At 39.5% G+C, this 13,012-nt stretch overlaps 1 pseudogene; it reads right to left on the bottom strand.

Moving 5' to 3' along the window:
* Nucleotides 1–330: 330 nt before the first annotated feature.
* Nucleotides 331–2,863, bottom strand: LOC100988084 (actin, cytoplasmic 1-like; annotated as a pseudogene).
* Nucleotides 2,864–13,012: the final 10,149 nt, after the last annotated feature.

Raw genomic sequence — 13,012 nt, forward strand, 5'->3', positions numbered from 1 at the left:
CTTAGAGAGAAGTGGGGTGGCTTTTGGGAGGGCAAGGGACTTCCTGTAACAATGCATCTCATGATATTTGGAATGACTATTTAAAAAAAGAACAATGTACAATCAAAGTCCTCGGCCACATTGTAGAACTTTGAGGGGTGCTCACTCCAACTGACTGCTGTCGCCTCCACCTTTCCAGTTTTCAAATCCTGAGTCAAGCTAAACAACAACAACAACAACAACAAAGAATAATAATAATAATAATAGTAAGGCCACACCAATCTCATCTTGTTTTCTGGCAAGTTGGGTTTTTGTCAAGAATGGGTGTAATGCAACTAAGTAACAGTCCGCCTAGAAGCACTTGCTGTGGGTGATGAAGGGGCCGGCCTCTTGGTATTTTTGCTTGCTGATCCACATCTGCTGGGAGGTGGACAGGGAGGCCAGGATGGAGCCATCGAAACACACGGAGTATTTATGCACAGGAGGAGCAATGATCTTGATCTTTATTGTGCTGGAAGTCAGGACGGTGATCTCCTTCTGCATCCTGTCAGCAATGCCAGGGTACATGGTAGTGCCACCAGACAGCACTGTATTGGCATACAGGTCTTTGCAGATGTCCACATCACACTTCATGATGGAGGTGAAGGTAGTTTCGTGGATGCCATAGGATTCCATGCCCAGGAAGGAAGGCTGGAAGAGGTACTGGGGCAGTGGAACCACTGGTTGCTGATGGTGATGACCTGGCCATTGAGCAGCTCCTAGCTCTTCTCCAGGGAGGAGCTAGAGGCTGCAGTGGCCATCTCCTGCTCGAAGTCCAGGGTGATGTAGCACAGCTTCTCCTTGATGTCAAGCATGATTTCCCGCTCAGCACTGGTGGTGAAGCTGTAGCCGCCCTCCTTGAGGATCTTCATGAAGTAGTCAGTCAGGTCCTGGCCAGCCAGGTCCAGAGGCAGGATGGCATGGGGGAGGGTGTACCCCTCATAGATGGGCATAGTGTGGGTGATCCCATCGCTAGAGTCCATCACGATGCCAGTGGTACTGCCAGAGGCGTACCAGCTTGGATGGTCAAGTACATGGCTGGGGCATTGAAAGTCTCAAACATGATCTGGGTCATCTTCTCATGGTTGGCCTTGGGGCTCAGGGGGGCCTCGGTCAGCAGCATGGGGTGCTCCTCAGGAGCCACACATAGCTTGTTGTAAAAGTTGTGGTGCCAGATCTCCATGTCATCCCATTTGGTGACAATGCTGTGCTCTATGGGGCATTTCAGGGTGGGGTCAGGATGCATCTCTTGCTCTGGGCCTCATCGCTCATGTAGGAGTCCTTCTGACCCATGCCCAGCATCACGCCCTGGTGCCATGGGCACCACATGATGGAGGGGAAGACAACTGGGGGGCATCATCGCCCATGAAGACAGCCTTGCACATGCCAGAGCCTTTGTTGAAGACGAGAGCAGTGATATCATCATTCATGGTGATCTGGCAGTGGGTGTGGACTGGTGATGGAGTGGGGAGGGTGAGTCTCTGTGCCCGCCGGGAAGATGCAGTCTCCACAGTCTGGAGTTGGTATCTTATTGCTACAAAGAATTTCTTCCGTCACTCTTAGGATCTCTATTTTAATGGTAATGCTGAGTTGTGTCTAAATTCCAAAAGGGAGAGGGTATAATGAGGCATGTCTGACCCCAGTCTCCTTCCTGTCATGGCTTGAACTAGTTTTTGAGGTTTCTTTGGGATCCTCTTGGCTGAGAGGGAGATCCACTTACTCAGTTGGGGGGCTTAGAACTTTAATTTTAGTTTACACTTCAGTCTGTCAATTATTTCCTTTGCTGTGCAGAAACTTTTCCATTTGATGTAATCCCATTTGTCTATTTTTGCTTTTGTTACCTGTGCTTTGAGGTCATGTTAAAAAAAAAAGAGAGAAAAAGAAAAAAAAGAAAATTCATTGCCCAGACAAATGTCTTAAAGCTTTTCTCCTGTTTTTGCTTCTAGAAGTTTCATAGTTTGGGGTCTAACATTTTAGTCGTTAACCTTTTGTGTGAGTGGTTTTTATATGGTGAGAGATAAAGGTCTAATTTCATTTTTCTGCATGTGTCTATCCAGTTTTCCCAACACTATTTGTTGAAGGACTGTCCTTTCCCTATTGTATGTTCTTGGCACCTTCATTAAAAATCAGTTTGCTATAAACGTGTGGATTTATTTCTGGGTTCTCTTTTCTGTTCCATTGGTCTATGTGTCTGTCTTTATGCCAGTACCATGTTGTTTTGATTACTATAGCTCTGTAGTACATTTTGAAGTCAGATAGTGTGATGCCTCCAGCTTTGCATTGTTTTTCTGTGTTTTGTTTTTGTTTTTTTGCTCCAAATTTCTTTGGCTATTCAAGGTCTCGCATGGTTCCATACAAACTTTAGTATTTTTTTCTATTTCTGTGAAGAATGTCATTGGTATTTTGATGGGAATTGTATTGAATCTGTAGATTGCTTTGGGTAGTATGGGCATTTTAACAATTTTAATTCTTACAATCCATGAACACAGGATAGCTTTCCATCCTTTTTATGTCTTCTTCAATTTTTTTTTCAGCAACGTTTTCTAGTTTTCAGTGTAGAGATCTTTCATCTCCTTGGTTAAATTTATTCCTAAGTATTTTAATTTTTGTAAATATTATAAATGGAATTTTTATTTATTTTTCTGATAGTTTGCTATAAATGTATAAAAATGCTACTGAATTTTGCATGTTGATTTTCTATCCTACAACTTTATTAAATGTGTTTATTAGTTCTAACATTTTTTGATGGAATCTTCAGGGTTTTCAGTATTTAAGATTGTGTCATGTGCAAACAGGGACAATTTAACTTCCTCCTTTCCAATTTGAATGCCTTTTATTTGTTTATCTTAGCTAATTGCTCTGGCTAGGACATCCAGTACTATGTTGACTATAAGTGGTGAGAGTAGGCATCTTTGTGTTGTTCCAAATCTTGAAAAGCTTTCAACTTTTCCCACTTTTAGTGTATTAGCTGTGGATTTATAATATATAGCCTATATTGTGTTGAGGTACATTCCCTCTGTACTTAATTTGTTGAGGGTTTTTATCATAAAAAGATGTTGAATTTTGTCAAATGCTTTTTCTGCATCTATTGACATGATCATATGGTTTTTGTCCTTCATTGTATTAATGTGATGTATCACCTTTACTGATTTACATATGTTGAACCATTCTTGCATCCCTGGGATAAATTTCATTTGCTCATGGTGGATAATCTTTTTAATGTGCTGTTGAATTTAATATTTTATTAAAGATTTTCAAATATCTATTCATCAGGGATATTGGCCTGTAGTTTTCTTTTTTGGTTGTGTCCTCATCTGGTTTTAGTATTGTGGTAATGCTGGCCTTGTAAAATTAGTTTGGAGGTATCAGTTTGTTCTCACATTGCTATAAAGAAATACCTGAGACTGGGTAATTTATAAAGAAAAGAGATTTAATTGGCTCACAGTTCCACAGACTGTACAGGAAGCATGATGCTGGCATCTACTCAGCTTCTGGGGAGGCCTCAGGAAACTAACAATTATGGCAGAAGGCAGAGGGGAGCGCACATATCACATGGCTGGAGTAGGAGCAAGAGAGAGAGGGGAAAGGTGCTACACACTTTTAAACAGCCAGAGCTCACAAGAACTCACTCACTATCACAAGAACAGCACCAAGTGGATGTAACAAACCATACATGAGAAACCTGCCTCTGTGATGTAGTCACCTCCCACCAAACACCAACTTCAACATTAGGGATTACAATTTGACATGAGATTTGGACAGAGACACAGATCCAAACCATATCACCCCTCTTCAATTTTTTGGAAGAGTTTGAGACTTCAAGTTACTGTTTCTTTAAACATTTGGCAGGATTCAGCTGTGAAGTCATCATGTCCTGGGCTTCTCTTTGATCGGAAACTATTTGTTACTGAGTCAATCTCCTTATTCATTATTAGTCTATTTAGATTTTGTATTTCTTCATACTTCAATCTTGATAAGTTGTATGTGTCCGGGAATTTACCTGTTTTCTAGGTTATCCAATTTGTTGGCATATAATTCTTCATAATAATTTCTTATGATCTTTTGATTCTATGGTATCAGTTGTAATGTCTCCTTTTGTGCCTCTAATCTTATTTGAGTCTTCTCTCTTTTTTTCTTAGTCTAGCTAAAGGTTTGTCAATTTTATCTTTTCTTTTCCTTTTTTTTTTTTTTTTTTTTTGAGACAAAGTGTCACTCTTGTAGCCCAGGCTGGAGTGCAATGGCACAATCTCAGCTCACTGCAACCTCCGCCTCCAGGGTTCAAGCAATTCTCCTCCTGCCTCAGCCTCCTGAGTAACTGGGATTACAGGCACCTGCCATCATGCCTGGCTAATTTTTGTATTTTTAGTAGAGACAGGGTTTCACCATGTTGGCAGGCTAGTCTCGAACTCCTGACCTCAGGTGATCCACCTGCCTTGGCCTCCCAAAGTCCTGGGATTACAGACGTGAGCCACTGCCCCCAGCCTTGTTTATCTTTTAAAAACAGCAACTCTTTGTTCCATTTATCTTTTCTATTGTTTTTCTAGTTTCTATTTCATTTATTCCTGCTCTGATCTTTATTATTTCCTTCCTTCTACTAATTTTGGGCTTAGTTTCTTCTTGTCTTTCCAGTTCCTTGAGGTTCACGGTTAGGTTATTTATTTGAGATCTTTCTTCTTTCTTAATATAGGTGTTTATTGTTATAAACGTCTTTCTTAGAACTGCTTTTGCTGTATCCCATAAGTTTTGGTATGTTGTGTTTTCATTTTCATTTATCTCAAGAAAAGTTTTAATTTCCCTTTTAATTTCTTCATTGACCCATTGGTTGTTCAAAGCATCTCTTCCCAGGTGCTGCATTTTGTCACCTGGACCTTAAGAAGCACTGTTTGTCCCCCCAAGTAATATATAGACCCTTGTGAGAAAACCTCCTTTAGTTTCTAATTAGAATCCCCCTCTGCTCATGGGCCTCGGACTTTGTCCCTGGCAACAAACTGGAGAGAAAACCATGTTTTCCTCCTGCATCACATGCTGATCTTGTCCCACCCATAGCTTGTCAGCCCTTGCCAACTGCCAACATCTGCATCTCTTTGCCTGAGATTTCTTCAGTAGCCTGTCTTCCCTGCTTATGGACAAGTTTCTTGCATACCAATGACCCACAAGTGTAGATGTAGATAACTCTGCTGCTTGTGTTCTACATTGGCTTCTAGAGTTCCCCAATATAATGGAGCTCTAATTAACCATGGTGGTAACTAGCTTGATAAAGCACCATTTATTGGCTCTCTTCTTACCTGTCTCACTCCTCCACTCTCTTGTCGGTATTTCTTAGGATTATCTCCCAAATAAACTATTTGCACTAAAATCTTTGTCTTAGGACCTACTCCTTGGAAAACCTACACTAAGTTGCCTTCTCATCTCTCAGTCTTTCTCTCCAGGAACAAAGAGCACAGGCCCACATCCCCCATGTAAAATTAACACATGCCAACAGATGCTTGAGGAACTACCAGTTCCTCAGTCATAATCAGGCTTTGAATGCAACTCAGCCCCTCTGCTACAAATATAAGTATCCTCCCATATACAGAGGTCCTCTTCCTCTATCCAGAATTTTGCCTGGGTTGGGTGTCCCGTCTATACACTTCTCAGGTTCCTGTAATTCCTCAATTGTCATAATGGCAATATTGTATTATATTAACATGTTTTATTAACCATTGATGGCATCACACTCTAAGATCTGTGAGGGCAAAGACCATGTCTGTCTTGTTTACCATTTATACTTATTATGTATGATAGTGTATGGTGCAGAGTCAATCCTCAATAAGCATATGTTAATTTCATGTAAATTTCCAGGGAATGATAAAAGCCTGACACCTCAGATAGCCTAAAATCATGGGAAAGGAGTAAAGTCATTAATAATACCACTTGTGGAATGTCAGCAATATACCTGGCCCTATGTTAAGTAATTTACAAGCATTATTGTATTGGTTACTCATATTAACCCTATGACATAAGTTCCACTATTCTCATTTTAGAGTTGAGGAATCAGAAATGAAGTTCGCCCCTGCCAGAGATACACTTCTAAGTAGCAAAACTGGAATTAAACTCAGATCTTTCTGATTCCAAGAGTGAGCTTATTAAGCGCTAGACTGTCTCTGTTGAGAATCGCACAAGACTGTTCTGCTTTAAGCACCATCACAGGCAAAGCACTATTTATTGATAATAGCGATAGTGTAATGACCATTAAAATGAGTACAGTGGGCTGAATGGTGGTCCTCAGATGATATGTCCATGTCCTAATTTTCAGAATCTGTGAATGTTATCTTATTTGAAAAAGGGATTTTTGCAGATATAATTAAATTAAGGATCTTGAGATGTGAAGCTCATCCTTGATTATCTGAGTAGGCTCTAAATCCAATGACAAGTAGCCTTATAAGCAACCCAAAGAGGAGGAAGACAGAAAAGACGGCATTGTGACCACAGAACCGGAGATTGGAATGATGCAGCCACAAACCAAGGAATGCCTGGAGCCACCAGAAGCTGGAAGAGGCAAGGAACAGATTCTCCACTAGAGACTTCTGAGAGAGTGTGGACCTGACAAGAGCTTGATGTCAGACTTCTGGCCTCCAGAACTGTGAGACAATAAATTTCTGTTGCTTTAAGCCACCAAGTATGTGGTAATTTATCCACTTAAGTCCAATACCTTATGCCTGGGTTATGTGGCATTCTACTGACTCTGGCCAGACCAGATATTTCTCTGGCCAGCCCACAGCATAATTGTGTGGCAAGCTGGAATGCTAGTCTGTCAATGGAAATCTCTGAATGTCTACAATATGTCTCTCTCTAGTGCAGGAGATCACAGGGTTATGAAACTTAAGAGATGATAGGGATCTTGAAGAGCATGTGGTTTGACCTCTCCCCTAGGCAGGAATTCTGTTTTCCAGAGTTACTAGTAGTTGGCCAATCAGCCTCTTTTTGAACACTTCCCCAATGAGTAGTGTACCCCTCTCATACCATATCCCTCTTCATTTATGGACAACTTTCACTGGAGAGTTCTTGACATCGCTGAGCCCTAATTTTCCCATTACATTTTCCATCCAGTTACCAAAATTCTATCTTGAAGACCCATAAAAGTAAGTCCTAATTCTTCTTTCATATTAACAATTTCTCAAGTTATTGAAAATACCTGTTATGTTCCTCAACTATCTAGCAACTAGCCCCGTTCCACTTACCATTACTCAGGTGAAGTCATTTTTAAACCTCTCATCATATAATATTCTTCTCATTTATTCATACAATTTAAAATATGGCACTGAGGGCTGGGCATGGTGGCTCATGCTTGTAATCCCAGAACTTTGGGAAGCCAAGTCAGGAGGATTACTTGAGCCCAGGAGTTTCAGACTAGCCTGGGAAATATAGTGAGACCTTGCCTCTACAAAAAATTTTAAAAATTAGCCAGGCATAGTGGCATGCATCTGTAGTCCCTGCTATTTGGGAGGCTAAGGTGGGAGGATCGCTTGAACCCAGGAGGTTGAGGCTGCAGTGAGCTATGATCACATTACTGCACTCCAGCCTGGGCAACAGAGCAAGATCCTGTCTCAAAAACATATATAGAGAGAGCATTGAGAACAGAACACAATCTACACATAACTCAAGCAGGGGAGAGTGGGACCATTACCTTCCTTATTTTAGGTTTAATTCGTGCATCCTAAGACTGCATTCACATTACAGAGAATGGTGTCATATGATTGACTCATTCCCACCTTCCTGGCAGCTGAAATCTAAGAGTTTTACAGAATTTCTGTTAAACCTAATTGATTTTGGAATCTATAGGAAGTGTTTTTTTATTCACTTCTGGAATTGACTCTTGTTTGTTTCAGCTAATTTTTCTAGGCTGTCACAATACTTTTAATGCTAATTTATCATCTGGTATATTAGCTTGCTTTGGCTGACTCTCATTCCCATGCTCCTCATACCTGGAACCTAACACTCTGTCTCCAGGCTCTGGTTTAAACCCTTCCTTGCTGGACTCTTAGAACATGCTCACACACTCCTATTATAAGCCATTTCTCCTTACCTTTGACTCTTCTCAAATCATAACAACCAATTTCTGGGCCAGGGCTCCAATCTCTAAAATATCTTCCTGCTCTGGTCTTCTTTCATTCTATTATGTCAGAAACTCACAAGTACTCAAACCTATTGAAACATAATAGGATGCATGTAAGTGCAAGGGGCAGCTAGCACCTTATGAGACCCAGAAAGACAACCGACATTTGATAAATGGCATCAAAGAAGTATGCTGGGTGTGACCCTGGGAAATTACAGCATCTTTAAGAAGGTTCACAGCAAGGCTTTGGCAACCTTTTGGGATTCTATTCTCTGAGCTGCAGGTATGAACTTGAAGAACCTAAAAGCAGCTCTCATAGGCCTAGTGGACTAGTTCCAAAGTGATAGGGACATCATCTGACATTATCAAAACTGACTCAGTAAGAAGGGTCCAGAGTTCAGTAAGGTTGATGGGCATAACAAATAGTATCTTGTCAACACTTTGCAGTTGCTCTTTTTTAAACTAAAAAGCATGTTGATAAGAGAGGTGAATGGGAGTGGCAGGGAGATATCACATGCTTGGGAGAAAAGAAATCCTGTTTCATGCCTCCATTTCTGATTATTTTTCTCCATTTCATTTCTGAAAAAAAAAGTGTGAAAGGAATACTTCGTGGTGGTGAAGAGATAATGTAAGAAAAATAGAGGAAAAAAACTACTATTTAAAAGCTGCTGTATTGTTATTTTCCAGATTTTTACGTTACTTATGCTATTGAGATGCTGTCCATTTTAAAAGTATTTATGACAGATGATGGAATTCAACAGCTAAAAATAATAAAATTTAAGCAAGTCCCATCAACTCACACAATGATACTTTATACCTACATAGCACTTTACTGTTCTCAAAGCACTTTTTCATGCATTAAAACCTCACAACAACCTCATGGGATTACCATTATTATCACTGCTTCAAGATGATATTTAGTAAAGTGAAGAGATTCACCCAAGTTCATAAAAGTAGTGTGCAGAGACAAAACTTGGACTTGAACCAATATATTCCAAGCAGTATTCTTTACACCATGACACAGTTATCTTGAAAGAAAAAGAATGAATCGTTACTAGCACAGCTCCCTTAAAAAACTGCAATTATCTTTAGATTTCATAGCAAAGGCGTGGAGATTCTCTTCAGTTATACATATATGAAAATAAAACAATTCTTCTCCAAGTCTTCCATCCCAATTAGTCTCTCTCAGTCCACAAAGATGTCTCTAACTTCTTTAATTTAACAATTCAACTTAACAAATATTTAGTGAATGCCGGCAATGAATAGGTGCTATGCTAGCACAGCAGAAATTCAGTTATCTTGGCTTTTAGAAATCTTACCAACTAGTAGAGAACACAATTGTCTTAGATATCTATTGCAGCAAAACAGACTATCCCAAGATTTCGTGGTTTGAAAACAACCACTTATTGTTGCTCACGATTCCATAGGTTGGCTAGAATGCGCTGGACCGTGCTTCTTCTTCACTGCCATTCAGTGGTCCCAACACCAACATCAGGTTCAATGAGAAGGACTCACAGAACTCAGAAAGGCTGTTATATTCATGGTTAAAATTTATTACAGTGAAAGGATAGAGCAAAGTGCAGGAAAGACCAGGCATGAGCTTCTAGTTTTTCCTTCCCAGCGGAGTTTAGAATAAGGACAGCACTTAGTTTCTCCCAGAAATGATGTGTAGCAATATGCACGGAATTTTGCCAACCAGAGAAGCTAACTTGAGCTTTTCTGTCCAGAGTTTTTACTGGGGCTTGGTAATGTAGGCGTGGCTCCTACACAGCTGACCCTATTCTACAGCTCCTCCAAACTCAAGCTGATATACTACACAGCCCAAGGCCCCACCACAAATGACATTATTTGCAAAAAAAATCGAGTGTGGCCTGTAACACCCAGGTTAAATAATAAATAAAAACACTCTTTTCAATCAGGACTAAACTTTCTTTTGGCAAGGTTAATTCTTTGCTACATATCCACATAGTGTCTGCTGGGACTACAGACATTTGGAGACTTGATTAGACTGAAACATCCAAAATGGCTCACTCAGATGGTGACAGTTAGTGTTGGCTATTGGCTGGGAGCTCAGCTGGGGTTGTCAACTAGAACATCTTATACATGGCCTCTTCACATAACTTGGCTATCTCATAACATAGCAAGTGGATTATAAGAGGAAGCCTTCCAAGCATACAAAAAGAGAAGTTGCAGATCTCCTAAGGCCCATCCTTGGAATTTCCAGTGTCACTTATTCTGTATTCCACTGATCAAAACAAGTCACAGACTAGGCCAGATCAAGAGGAGGGGAAATAGTCTCCATCTCTTGGTAGGAGAAGTAAAACATAATTTACAGCCATATTTAATGCATGAAACAGCAGATACATATCTTTCTCAAGGGACAAAGTTCCCCAAACTACAGTGACACTGCCCTAAAGACTCACTGTGAATGCTTGTTGGAACAGCACAGCTGGAGAGAAGTCTGAATCCTACTCTGGGATTTCAGAACTGCAAACGAGTTGGAGCCAAGGACAGACCACATTGGTAGGCCATATAAGAGTGTATAAGAGGCATACACTCTGGGCCGGGCGTAGTGGCTCACGCCTGTAATCCCAGCACTTTGGGAGGCCAAGGTGGGTGGGTCATGAGGTCAAGAGATCGAGACTATCCTGGCCAACATGGTGAAACCCCGTCTCTACTAAAAATACAAAAATTAGCCAGGCGTGGTGGTGCACACCTGTAGTCCCAGCTACTTGGGAGGCTGAGGCAGGAGGATTGGTTTAACCTGGGAGGTGGAGGTTGCAGTGAGCCGAGATTACACCACTGCATCCCAGCCTGACGACAGAGCAAGACTCCGTCTAAAAAAAAAAAAAAAAAAAAAGACATACACTCTGTGTGACAAGCTGGAGGAGAGATTGTGAGTGCTTTGTAGTCTGCAGCTGCTGACTGCAGTCAACGGAAGACAAATACATATATACATACATACGAATACATACATACTAAACAACCACATAAAAGCTGTCACTTTACCAATGTCCCTGATGACCCCAAGAAAGCTACTGTCTCTGTGCCCCTTTTCAGGACATAAACCAGTTGCTACAAACTTTACACATTTAAGGGTCTTAGTTTTGCAAATCTGTACCACTGAACTGGCTTCACTAGTCCTAAATTTAGCTTTGGCCACATGAGGAAGGCCTTGAAAACCAACTGTACGTGTGACAGCTCCATGAGACAGGCATTTTCTGGATTCCTTTCAACCCTAAAAGAATTTGATAAAACAACAAAATGGTTCACCAAAATGACCAAGCAACCACAAGTTCAAGACACCATTTCCAGTTGGAGTTTAAGAGAAGACTTTTTTATGGCTTTAGTTAGTGATGCCCTACCTCATTAAAAAAGAGATCAAATTTTCAAAATAAATGAAGAGGATTTCTTAAACATCCTAACAATAGCGTGTTAAACATTGATATAACTGAAAGAAGAAACAGATAAATCCACAATTATAGTTGAAGTCTTCAACAATCCTCTCTCAATAACTGATAAAACAGGCAGACAAAATCAGTAAGTATATACATTATTTGAACAGCACTATCAAATAACTTAACCAAATAGATGTTTACAGAACATTCCATCCAACAAGAGCAGAATACACATTTTTCTTAAGTGCACAGGGAATATTCACTAAAATAGGCCACATTCTGAGACATACAACAAATCTTAATAAATTAAAAAGAATAGAAATCATACAAATAACATTTTTAGACCAACCGTAACAAAATTAAGCTAGAAATCAATAACAGAAAGCTATCTGGAAAATCACCAAATATTAATAAATTAAATAATACCCTTCTATGTAATCCATGGGTCAAAAGAAGAAGTCTAAAGGGAAATATTAAAATACTTTAAACTGAAATAAAAATAAAAGCACAACATATAAAGATTTGTGGTGCTACAACATGGATGAATCTTAAAAATATTGTACTAAGTAAAATATGCCAGCATGAAAGGACAAATATTATATAATTCCACTTGTGTGAGGTACCTGGTATAGGCAAATTTACAGATACAGAAATTAGAACAGAGGTCAGCACATCTAAGGGTAGGAAGAAATGAGGAGTTTAATGGGGATAAGTTTCTGTCTGGGATGATGAAAAAGTTCTGGAAATGAGTGGTAATGGCTGTACAACATTGTGAATGTACTTAATGCCACTAAATTGCACACTTAAAAGTGGATAAAATGGTAAATTTTATGTTATGTACATTGTACCACAATTTTAAATGTATTAAAAAATTAGTGGGACCCTGATAAAATAGTCCTTAGAGGGAAATTTATAGCATAACATTAAATACAAATATTAGAAATGAAGAAATATCTAAAATCAATAGCCTAAGCTTATAATTTAGGAAACTAGGAAAAGAAGAGCAAATTAAATAAAGCAACCTGAAGGAAAGAAGTAATTAAAAATAGAGAAAATCAATAAAGTTAAACCTGGCTCTTTTGAAAAGATGAATAAAATTGGTAAATCTTTAGACAGCCTAACCAAGAAAGTAAAAAAGAAAAGACACAAATTATCAATATCAGGAATAAGAGAGGGAGTTCACAGCCAATCACACAAACATTAAAAGCTTAATAAGGGAATACTATGAACATCACTATGACCATAAATTCAATAACTTAGATAAATTGGGTCATTTTCTTGAAAAACACAAACTACCAAATAACACTCAAGTTGAAAGAGATAACCTGAATAGCTCAATATCTATTGAAAAAAATGCAATTGATAGTTTAAAACCTTCCCAGAAAAAGAACTACTGGCCCACGTGGTTTCATTGATGAATTCTACCAAGCAGTCAAGAGAGAAACAATATCAATACTACATAATCTCTCACGGAAAATAGAAGGAAGAAACACTTCCCAAC

Source organism: Pan paniscus, chromosome X (genome assembly GCF_029289425.2).
Source record: "Pan paniscus chromosome X, NHGRI_mPanPan1-v2.0_pri, whole genome shotgun sequence".
Lineage (NCBI taxonomy): Eukaryota > Metazoa > Chordata > Mammalia > Primates > Hominidae > Pan > Pan paniscus.